Source organism: Pseudophryne corroboree, chromosome 8, assembly GCF_028390025.1.
Source record: "Pseudophryne corroboree isolate aPseCor3 chromosome 8, aPseCor3.hap2, whole genome shotgun sequence".
NCBI lineage: Eukaryota > Metazoa > Chordata > Amphibia > Anura > Myobatrachidae > Pseudophryne > Pseudophryne corroboree.
In genome coordinates this window covers 315,641,938-315,654,925 of record NC_086451.1, presented here as the reverse complement: position 1 = coordinate 315,654,925, position 12,988 = coordinate 315,641,938, and positions in this window count along the sequence as shown.

Here is a 12,988-nt window from a genome sequence, read left to right as displayed (position 1 = left end):
ACAGCACATTAATTTTGTGAGATATATACCCATCTCTATTCCCTCCGTGTTTGTGGATTGGGGTTGTCAGTTCTACTACATGACTTTTCAGACACTTCTTTAGCTTGCCTCATATATAATTTCACAATTTTTCTTATTATTTCATGTCTCCAAACTGTTCAAAAAAAACCCTCCTGCTGTAATTTATTTTTCAAAACAATTAGTAAGATGGTAATTGGCTTTATTTTGTAATTTGTGAACCCCTTAATTAGCAGAGGTATTTTGTACCTCAGTCACCTGCCTAACTATAACATTAAATCAGTTTAGGAAATAGTTTGTGCATTTTTTTTCTACTCAAGCCAAGTATACTTTAAGTTACCATCCTCGGGACAGATAGATATATATTTGGTAACTTATGGAAATGCATATATTTTTATTGTATCTATAAAAGGCAATACAGGGAAATGTATAAAAAAAAACTGTAAAAAAAACTTTCTGAAATCCAACAAAGGCTAATTTCACAGAAATAGGCAGAAACTATTAGCCCAACCTTTATACCAGGGGTATGCAATAAGATTACAGAAGCGCAAAAAGTATTATATTTACAAACAAATTATATTTACAGCAAATTACATTTTTCACAGTATTCACCAGAGGAGTCTATGAAAAGTTGCATTCACTCAAAACACTTAGTGACGCAGCTGGACTAGTCTGAAGCAAGTATGTCTTCTACATGCTGGATGATGGTCTCCAATGCAGTTACACAAAACTAATCCCACGCATCTTGTGCTTGATTTATGGTAACACAAATAAGTCGCAGGAGGCCAGGTCTCGAGTGTACAGTGGATGACCAAGCTCCTGGATGCATTCATGGGCCACAAAATCCACAACTTTCCTGGACTTGTAGGCAGGCAAAATTGTCATGATTGAGAAGGGCACCATGAGTGCAAGTTCTTGGACGGTGCCTGGAAATTGCTTCCAGCATTTGCGGCAGGCATTGGTTGGTGTACCAGACCCCAGTGATGGTGTGCTGCTGAAAGACTGGTATAGTTGCTTCCTGACCAGTCTTGGCCACAAAAACAGCCAGCACCTGCTTGGCTATGCTGCGCTTACATTGGTACTTTTGTGACAATGCACCTCCAACTGGGGTCCACTGGGCCAACTGTTGTTTGGTCTCTGGGTCAAAGCTGTAAATCCAGGATTCATCACCACTGATGATCTCCCAGACAGAGTTTGAGTGACCACCACCAAACCTGGCCAGCATGTTGCGGCACCCAGTCACCGTGTCACTTTCTGCTCTCGAGTCAGCTGATGGTGCACCCAGTGTGTAAAATCAGTTTTACTCAGATTTACTCAGGTGTTTCAGGTTTTGCTTATTGGCTATCCAAAACATGTGACATCGGTGAGCCAATAAGATGCAGTTTCGAGACCCGAGTAAATCCAAGCAAAACCGAACCCGCACATCTCTATTAAAAACCTTGCTCAGGCCAAGCTTTTCATGGAGTATCAAGCGGATGGATCCTGATGAGATATCTATCACCTTCTCTAACTCCAGCTATGGCAGCAACATTGTCCTACATGATGATGTACACAGATCAGCCGCAGCACTCCTAGTCTTCCAGGGACTGTCTCCCATACTGAAATTCTGCAAACTAAAACAGTTGTTTGGGACACAAAACAGATTGCAGTCGCTCAAAACTCTCCTACTGTGACAGACAGCTCTATTCATAAAGATTTCACATACAGATGTGAATTTATTTCACTGAGCTCACCTCTCTTCATGCTGAAAATCTTTTTGTTTCATTCAGGGACACTGATACTCCCTGGAACCAAAGCTGTAAATGGGTCCCCAGTTAATCAGATATACAAGTGTAGAAAGGCAGAATAAAATTAATTTGCTGCAATTATTAGATGGCAATGTGCATGTGCTACCTCTCTACAGCTGTCTTGTGGTTGTTGGTGCCTATAGTACATGAGTCTATCTCTGGTCCCTATAGCATGTGCCTTACTGCTTTCCCTGGCTCATTGGAACAACAACAATAGTAGCTACAGTGTTTATGGGGAAGAAGGGTACACTGGACAAGCTGCTACCAGCACCATCATGACTCAAAGGCAGAGCTGCAATAGGAGGAACTGCAAAGCATTGGAATGCCATATAAAGCAATGGTCTCTCTGTCACCACCCACTCTACTATGGATACAGATAAAAAAGGCTGGCTAATACTGTAGATGGAACTAAATTTCCCGGTGAATCACCTGTAGCCTGGCACACTGATCACTAAGCTGTGAAATAAGAGAGTTGTCTGGACAGCTGCCCTGTCACTCAAATAGTTTAAACATTTCTCATTGGGCATTGTACACAGAATAGGGTGGAAAGAATGTGAGGAGGCAGGAAGACAAGACTCTTCAGTACTCTTCTGCCCTCAGATTGTTATTATGCAATGCATAGCTAGCAAAATTATTTATGTTCAGAAATGGCACTCAGATTTTTTTTTTGTGAATGTACATCTACATCTGGGTAATAAGGGGCTATATTTATCTCTAGGTAAGAAGGGCACAAGAAGAAATCTAGCATGTCCATATCTAATAATCCACCTAGTCCAGGGTTGGCATGGGGGTACAGGGGAAATCACTGGTGGGCCCCTTCCGTCGTCTAATGTCAGGTTCCAGAAAATACACTTGATTTATACATTGTTAGGAGGGTCGGTTATTTGGTAAAGTAGGAACATTGATAAACATACAGTAGGTGCTTCATATGCTATAGAAACTGCATCAAGTTGTGCACTCCTGACAATCAAAATTAGTGGTTTGGTTACCAGATCTAATGTTTCCTTGTGTATAAATAACATTTTAAATATAACACTGTGAAAAAATACAATGTAGTTGTAAAAAAAAGTAACTAACACTTAAATTATCCCAATAATAACTACATTACAGAGCATTTTTCTTAGACACTGACAGATATGTACAGAGTCCACCATCATATGTAGTATACATATATGTGGCATATATAGATAGGATAACAATCATGTGAATGCAGCTTTATGAGTGATTGCATAGACAAAATTATGTCTATTTCTCAGCAACTAAGTGCAAATAGACGATGAAGAGATTGCTACAGCAATGCTGCATAACTTGAATCGTGAGTTTGACTTCCTACCTGGGTGTTGGAAGCTAACACATCAAAATTAGCCACAGACAAAATCTGGGCAATTTTACTACAGTTCCAAAAATGAGTGCCCTCTGAGTTAAATGCTGAGACTATCGCATTGCATACAAAATGTGAAACATTCAGAAAATTCAAATTAATTTTCTACAATTGTCACAAGATAGATCACAAAGCATTTGAATGCAAGCAAAATGATATGAGTCCTATACAAAGCAAGAAATGCATTGGCAAAGATGAGTCAACCCTGAGTTTTACAGATAGCCACAGAAAAGATTGTTGGTTTATCGATTCGGGCACAACAAGGCATTTTAGTTGTAATTAGGAGTGGTTCACCATTTCAAATGAATGCAACCCTATCCCAATCAAATGCATTGTAAACCAAGTACTTACAGCTACAAGAATTGGAAAAATGAAAGCCTGCTTGAGAGTTGTCGCAAAGACAAAAGTTTCAAGATGTTCTTTATGTACCAGAAATAGGAACACATCTGATAGTCATCTGTGTCATAGAGCAAAGAGGTCATAGAGTATAGTTCACTAAGGAAAGTGTATTGTGCAAAACAGAAACAGGACTGTCATAGCTACACGTGCAATGTGTTAGCAATTGTACATCCTTGATAAATATTTATTTATTTATTATTTATTACCAGTTATTTATATAGCGCACACATATTCCACTGCGCTTTACAGAGAATATTTGGCCATTCACATCAGTCCCTGCCCCAGTGGAGCTTACAATCTATATTCCCTACCACATGTACACATGCACACATTCATACTAGGATTAATTTTGTTGGGATCCAATTAACCTACCAGCATATTTTTGAATTGTGGGAGGAAACCAGAGTACCCGGAGGAAACCCATGCAAGTACGGGGAGAATATACAAACTCCGCACAGGTAGAGCCATGGTGGGAATTAAATAGCACTATTACACAATGATGACAACTGAGTCACAGTCACTGGAACTCTGACATAGAAGATTTGGTCACCTTGAATATAACAGTGTTCAGAAGCTACAGTATGGGATAGTCAAAGCAAAATAAATAACTATCACACAGATACTGGTATATGAGAGCTGTATTGTAGGGATCAAAGTCAACAGCCATTTCCCAAGGCAGCAAGTAGAGCTGCAAAACCATCTAACCATCTAAGACGTGTGTGGTCCAGTGGAAGTAAAGTCAGTAAATGGGTACATATATTTTGTGATCTTCATAGATGATGTCACAGGAATGACACACGTGAACTTTATCAGATAGAAATCTGAAGTAGCAAAGAAGATTGCTGACTACAGGAGACTTGTTGAAAATCAAACCAGCTACAGGACCAAAATCCTGAGATCGGGAAATGGTGAAGAATACCAAAATAGAAAGGTAGAATTATTCTGAAAGAAAATATGGAGTAGAACATCAGTTGACCGTTACCTTTAATCCTGAGCAAAGTGGTGTAAGTGAGTGAGCAAACCATACACTGGTGGAGAAAAAAAGATGTAAGCTGAAATGGGCAGGCCTAGACAAACAGTTTTGAGCGTAAGCCATGTTCACAGTAGTTCTACAGTTCCTACAGTTGCACTAAAGGACATACAGATTTGTCCTTTTTCATCCTTGCTGCAGTCACGCTAAACAGCCCTTCAAGTTGCACCGTACCATGGCAGGACTCGATAGCGCCGAGCGTCTTTTTTTGCGTCTTTTGCCGTGAAAATGCATTGTAATTCAATAGGATGCAAAAGCAGCTTCTGCTGTTTGATAAGATATGCAGCATGCATAAAAAACACACAAAAAAATTGGCGCTACCGTGTCACATAGCACTCACACGTTATGTGTAACGCAACATGTAGTGCATGGAGCAAAGTTGCAAGGGGACACATCTGTAACACCTATTGAAGCAGGGTCAAACAGAAAATTATTGGCAGATGCCTACAAGTTAATAGATGCATAGCAGATGGTTCTATGGAAAAAAAAAACACGCATGGAAAAAGGCCACAGGGAAATTGCATTATGACAGTAGGGTTCTTTTCCATGTGCAGTTTTCTTGTGGGCTTCTTTCACGTGCAGTCTTTTCTGGTTACCATTTGTGATATATGATAAACATTTCTTTATGACATTTATGACAGTGTGGGGTTTTCCATGTGGACTTTATCAAAATTGGCTGTGCTGCAGTGCTGACGTACTATGGGGGTCATTCTGAGTTGATCGCAGCCAGCAACTTTTTGCTGCTGGTGCGATCAACTAATCCCCGCCTATGGGGGAGTGTATTTTAGCTTAGCAGGGCTGCGAACACTTGTGCAGCCCTGCTTTGCTAAAAAGTTTTGTGCAGCTGAAAAGTAAGCCTGGATCTACTTACCCTGTGCGACGGATATAGCGACGTTCCACCCAGCTTTGACGTCAGACATCCGCCCTCCATTTACCTGGACACGCCTGCATTCGGACGAGCACTCCTCGAAAACGGCCTCCAATGGTGAGTATCCACCCTGGAACGCCTCTCCGCTGTAAATCTTCTTCTGTCCAGCGATGCGTCTTTTTTCCCCGCTGGGTGCGCCGTTGCACGGCGACGTGCGCAATGTGCACGTTCTGACCCGTTTGCACAGTAGCGAAGAACCCCTGCGTGCGAACGGGTCGGTATGACCCCTATGTCTATGGACAATGTAATTTGCAGATATATCTGGTGTACACATCCGCCAACCCACTTTCGATATATTGTCTGTTCGATTGAACAGACAATACTGTATATCACTTAGTTTGTACCCAGGTTTAGTCACACCTAAGGTACTTCATATATAAATTAGGGACACCCCAGTCTGATGTGGAGAGTATCAGCTTTTATTCCAGTCTCTGTATATCAATCTTTTCCTTTTTTGTATGTTATCCTAAAACTCTCTAGTAATTCAGATAAGAAGATTTTGATTTGTGTCATAGGATGCTGATAAAAATCAACAGAGAGAGGAATAAAATAAATAAGTGAATATAAAATAGAAGTTGAATGCTCAAAAATATAATTTAATGGCAAACGTAGTTTCAACATTGAATTCTAAAAGTCTGCACAAAAGTTTTGTTTTTGATTGCCTTGTATAAATACATTTGAAAACAAACACCAGCTGTTGATGATTCATTGGTATATGATAGTGTGCGGTTGTGAAGTTTAATAAGAAGTAGAGAAGTTAGCACTTATGGATTATTAGATATTATAGTCATTATCATGATTTTGGGAAACTTCTATTAACCACTTAACTGACATTTCCCCCCCCAAAAAAAAACTGCTCCAAAATTGTCGTGGGGGGGGGGGTTTATGAGTGAATTAGGTGAAGAATGTGAATTTAACCCTATCCAAAATTATTTTAGTAAAGGGAAAAAAAAGAAAAAAATATTTTTTAGATTTTTTATAAAAGCCCCCCGCAAACATCGAAACATCGATTGGGAACAATGTGACCATCGGAACATTAGAAACATTGCGACCACCGCGGCTTTTCATACAGCCTCCAGGTACACAGGGGGCCTTGGGGGAGGGTTAATTTACACTCGCCAGCGGCTGCTGTTGTCTGCAGGCGCTGGAGGGGCGGTCCTGCTGCGCTGACCGATCAGCAGTGATTGGTCAGCATGGCAATCAGTAGGGGAGAGTGCAGGGAGGCAAAGGGACCTTCTAGTCCCTCTGACAGCAGCAGCGGAGGGAAGTTTCCCTTCCCTGACGCTACTAACACTGTTTATCTGACTGGTCGCATCCTGTGCGACCAGGTCAGATAAAGCACTTGCATCTGATGCGACCATGTCAGGCAAGTGGTTAAGGGTGTATATTTAAATTGTTGATTACCATATGTTTTAGATAATTCTGTTACATAAGGCTGTATGACCTATTTTGATTTTTGCTTGCTCTGTATGGACGTGCTGAATAAATCTTAAGGAGACTTCATTGTGTAGGATAATCCTTCGATAACATTTATATGGAGTTCCCTGCTGACATTAACCCACCATTGACACATTAAGAAGAAAAGAGAGCTTAGATCCGGCATACTTGGATCACCTGTGGCCACAAAGTAGGAACTAGTTTTCTTACTCTTTCTATGGTCATCTGCCTTTTGGCTTGTTGTTGTTAAAGTCTTCTTAAAGACTGTACAGTATGTATGGAACAAATTTAAAATGTATCTTAATTCTATTATTTTTTATATTATAAAAATTTTTTTTTTTTCAATTTTAGAGTTTGACTTTTTTCATATTTTATATGACATATCTTGCTATAACAAGTTTGTGTCTGTGATTGGCCGGGCCTTGACAGCTGCTGAGTCTTAACAGAAACAGGGGTAAGGGAGAAGCAATGGTAAGCTGGATAGTTTCAGGGATACTTCCTACTGCATCAAAGCACCTTATACACTATAAAGCAAGTGAGAGACCCTATTACCCTTGTATTGGTTACTGAAAGCTTGACTATAAAAATGAAGATAAGCCTTTACAATGGGACACGGAAAATTCTTAACTGGAAAATAATTTCTGTTATGAAAGATCCTGCACAGCAGTTTTACAGGAGTTGGCATAAAAAATACCTTGGTATACCATTTGTTAGAATTTTTTGCTATTGATAATTAGAAAGGATTAAGAGATAAAGTAGCAAAAAAGCCTGATTAGCGGAAGGCATATACATTGTGGTTGGAAGTATCTAATTATGTTGTCCCTCCAGCCTATCTAGCACAGCCTACACTATGTATGCCTGTAAAACAATAGCGCAAGAGAGAGCAGACTCATTGAAAGCTATTCTTCTAGCACTAATAGCATTAGCTAATAAAATGAAACCAAGTGTACCTAGAGAAGGGAGAATAAAAAAAACACAATTAATATTTAATCCTAAAGTGCAATTGTGTGATACATATCAGATAGATGAAAATGTGATTTTACAATTACATCACAAATCTCATAACTCTCTGTTGCATGACAAGGAAAGAGATGATAATGAAGGGACAAATACTTATAGTGCGTAAGAGAAGTAGATCAGATAGGTGCGCTATTCTTTTAGCAAAAAAAACAGACAATACTTTCCTCAATAATTTTCCTTATGGAACTTCAAGGCATCAGTGGTAGGCTTTTTCTAGTTACAGTATTCATCTCCTGTAACTGGAAGCTGAAGAATGAGGAATCTCCGGTGATGCTCTCTGGGTGCTCTCTGTCAGCTGGCTAGTGCTGCGGCGGCGGAGGTCTGTGAGGGCCACTGGTGTGCTGCAGCTGAGAGGGAGCTAGTGACTGTGCAGCCTGTAGATGGTGCTAACTATCTGACAGAGAGCCCCCAGAGACTATCACCAGAGATTCATCGTTCTTCAGCTTCCAGTTACAGAAGATGAATAACTCAAAAAAGCCTACACTTATGCCTTGAAGTTCCATAAGAAAAATTAGTGAGGAAAGTATTATCTGCTTTTTTTTTCTAAAAGAATAGCGTACCTAACTGATCTACTTCTCTTACGTCTGATTATCACGTGGGTATTGGGGATACCACTGATCAGAGGGTTGCGGCTGATCTATGTGTCCACCTGGTCACTGCTTTCATTTCCTTTTAAATACTTATAGGGGTCTATTCAATGGTAGTCGGAATTGCCACCTAGTCGGGAAGACGACAGCTTCCAACTTTTTGTGGTCGAATCAGGATTCGACCTATTCAATGAAGCTGCCATATTTCCGACTTGTCAGCAATTCCAACTTGTCAGAATACACGTGGATCAGCCGCGGATCCACGTGTTTTGTCGGATTTGCAACCAAATCCAACAGGTTTTTGGCCCGTTTTCGACAATGTCAATCCGACTTTATAAAGTCCGAATGGCATTGTTGAAAATGGGCAAAACCAGTCGGATTTGCCCGCAAATTGAATACTGTACTGTCGAATCCTCTCCGTCGGAGAGGATCCAACATTCATTAAATACCCCTGATAGTGCGCTTACCAACACTTATTACACAACATATACTGAAGAAAGAAATTTAGTTCAACATGACTTGAAAATGAGGACAATTAATTTGTTCCACATAAAGAGAAAAGTAGAACTAAAATGGGAACAAATTATGCCAAAATACAAAGAGACAACATAACTACAACTAGTAGTACACGAAGTAGGCAAGAGCAGCAACAAACATTTTTACAAACTCCTTTGAGAGTGATGAAGACAAGTTATGGTCAATTCATGTCCCTTGGACCAGACCAGAATTAGACCAGATATGTGATGAAGGCCTAATATATATTTGTTAGGAATTGGACAGCCTCAAGGAAGTGGATGTGCAAATCCATTAAAATTCAAATGTAGCAGGAGGCATCCTTGGATCACCATACTAACCATTGCGACCATTGGTCATGATTCTCTATGTTTCCAGGCACCAATCAGCCTGCGTAAACTAAAGCTTACATAGGCTGGCCTTTAGATCTGGACACCTGGTTCCAGTAAGTCTACATCTGATAACTCAGACCCTGGATTCATAACACCTACGAAATGCCCCCATTTTGAAGAACAGTGTTGGGTGCCATCACCTCTCCACCTGTCAATTGCCATGGCATGTCAATCATGCTGCAGCTGACAAGGGGCTGTAAGTGATATCACAAGACCCATTAAGCACATGCAACATCACATTTGTAGCAAACACAACCATCAGATTTGTAGCAAACCATTGGGTTTATGTACAAATGTGAATTATGCCCCGAGTGCATAGACTATAGAGGCCAGAGGAAGTTAAAGCTAAAATAGAATGTCTGTGTAGAAGACACTCACTTACATACACTGACATGGTACAATTGTTTACTGGTTTCCTAAACTCTAAGGGATAGAAGACACTTATTACAAAGGCAGGATGGGAATGTCAGCAATTTGAACTACCAAAATGTACAGAAACCAGCCTCAGATGAAGAATGGAAACGGGTGATGAAAGCATTTACAACTCAATTTGAATGCCAGCCTAACTGGGGAAAAATAATTATGGTTAAACAGGGACCCACAGAATCAGTAACGGATTATTATATAGTAACATCGTTTCTGAGGTTCAAAAAAGAAAAAAGTTTTCATTGAGTTGAACCTGTTAATGATCTCCTACACTGTAATATTTTAAAACAAATCTTAACCGTGGGGAATGCTTAGCAGTTAAGTCTAGACTTCTTTTTTTTTTTTTTTACCATTGTGCATGATTTACCTACCATAACCCTGTATATCCTTATCTGTTAGGAATTTATCTAGCCCATTCTTAAAAGTAATGATTGATTGGGTAATTCAGAGTTGATCGCAGCAGCAAATTTGTTAGCAGTTGGGCAAAACCATGGGGGTCATTCCGAGTTGATCGCTAGCTGCTTTTGTTCGCAGCGCGGCTATCAGGCAAAAAAATCGGCACTTCTGCGCATGCGTATGTGGCGCAATGCGTACGCGCGTCGTACTATTACAACAAACGATGTAGTTTCACACAAGGTCTAGCGAAGCTTTTCAGTCACACTGCTGTCTGCAGAGTGATAGACAGGAAGAGGGCGTTTCTGGGTGTCAACTGACCGTTTTCAGGGAGTGATCGAAAAAAACGCAGGCATGCCTGGAAAAACGCAGGCATGGCTGGGCGAATGCAGGGCGTGTTCATGACGTCAAAACAGGAACTGAATAGTCTGAAGTGATCGCAAGCGCTGAGTAGGTCTGAAACTACTCTGAAACTGCACAAAATTATTTTGTAGCCGCTCTGCGATCCTTTCGTTAGCACTTCTGCTAAGCTAAAATACACTCCCAGTTGGAGGCGGCATAGCGTTTGCACTGCTGCTAAAAACTGCTAGCAAGTGAACAACTCGGAATGACCACCCATGTGCAGTGCAGGTGTAGCAGATATAACATTTGCAGAGAGAGTCAGATTTGGGTGGATTCTTTTGTTTCTGTGCAGGGTACATACTGGCTGCTTTATTTTTACACTGCACTTTAGATTTCAGTTTGAACACACCCCACACAAATTTAACTCTCTCTGCAAATGTTATATCTGCACCCCCTGCAGTGCACATGGTTTTGCCCAACTGCTAACAAATTTGCTGCTGCGATCAACTCTGAATTAGGCCCTGAGTCCGCCATTACTACTCTCAGGCAGGGAATTCCAAATACGTATTGTTCTTACTGTGATGAACAAGATCAGGTTCAGAACAAAGGTACATAACTACAGAGTTACTGAGAAGCTATTTGAACTAAGATTTTCTCTTTCCAGTGCCATCCAGTGCTTTTGTTGAAGGTCTTTATATTTAAAAAAAAAAATCTGTTGACTTTTAATGATCCCCTATGGCATACAAGAGACCCAGAGGATCAAGCAACTTTGGCAGTACACCATGAGGATAATTTAGTAACAAAAAAATTACAAACAGAAACTAAAAACTCATGAACTTATAGGTTAAAGCCAGGGATGTGCGGTGAGCTAAATGGCTCAGGAGGCACTGTCTAGCACCTGAGCCAGATTTAAACGCAATATATGAGCCAAAGGGTACATGTGGGCATTATACACAGTTGCAGCAGTATAAACTCCTGGAAATTTGGTGAGTTTTGATCTGAGAAGTGCAAAAAAGGTCAGCAGGTGAGGCACTGCCTCACCTTCCATAGACTTTTTACTCCAGAGTTTTAGCTAGAAAAATGATTAGAATAATGCAAAGAAGATATTTCAAACATATTTTTTGTATTTTTCATATACTTTATAAAATCAAAACTGGTACAAACGTTAGTATGATAGGAAAGGCTCTGCCTCACCCCACCGTACGTCACTGGTTAAAGCAGCTCAAGCCGCATGTGCTATGGCTGGCCAACAGAAAAACAAAAATGCTTTTACCCGTCACTCAAAATTTGATCCCAAATTATTTGTTTTCAATTGTCAGACAAAGGAACACTTTGCTAAAGAATGTAAATGCCCCAAGATAGCTGTGCAGTTCCTTTCTAAAAAAAATAGCACTTACTGTATAGCCATTTCTGTCACCATCCCTTCTTGAAGTTTTTGTATGTTCTAAAACCCTAAGGGGGAATTCAATTTTTGATTACCATGAGTATCCATGCTCCTGATACCCTTGGTATCCAATTTAAAAAAAAAAGTTGCAGGGTTTTCAGTGCTGAAAACCCTACTCATGAGTAAAAAAAAGAAAGTAATAATACTTACCTATATGGTGGTCTTCGGTGGTCTCCATGGCTCCTGGTGGTCTCCCCTCTATCTTCCCACTTCGGAGAGGGATGCTGGGAGGCTCAAAGGCTGCTTGGAGGCTCCATGGCTGCTGGGAGGCTCAAGAGCTTCTGGGAGATGTAGTTCTTCCAGCAGCCTGCTTCAGGGGAGATAACACTGCACAGTGGAGTGTCACACACACCTCACATACTCACCACTGCTGCAGAGTGCCGGATGCCCACGCCGATGAGAAGGGACCACTTCGGAATGTGAGTAATTACAGACTAATTAAGCTAATTGGAAACTTCCAATTGCTTAATTAGTCCTCTCGGGGTGTACCACTAAGATGACAGCATAAGATAGCTTTCCTAAAATTAACAAATTTAGGAAAAAAATTGATTTTCTGTGGAAGTGGTGACAAAAGACGTAGTGATTTCTATACAAATCATTGCATCTTATTTTCTGTCTTTCAATTGAATGGCAAAACCCCATGTCTGTGAGAAAAAACCCTCAACATGGTTATCTTTAATTTCCCTCCCCCACAATGTAATTCCCCCATAGATGTCCTAGTCATCAATGCCACAGTCTGACTAGAGTCAGCAGTAGTCATCACATAGCACTGTTCAGTATCTAACATACTGTACATGTATAGAGTTGCTGGCATTGGGTAGCAGTAGCTATTAATGTCTCTTTTCTATTGTGCATGGTACACTTGCCTTCTTGTAATTTTTATTCTCAATA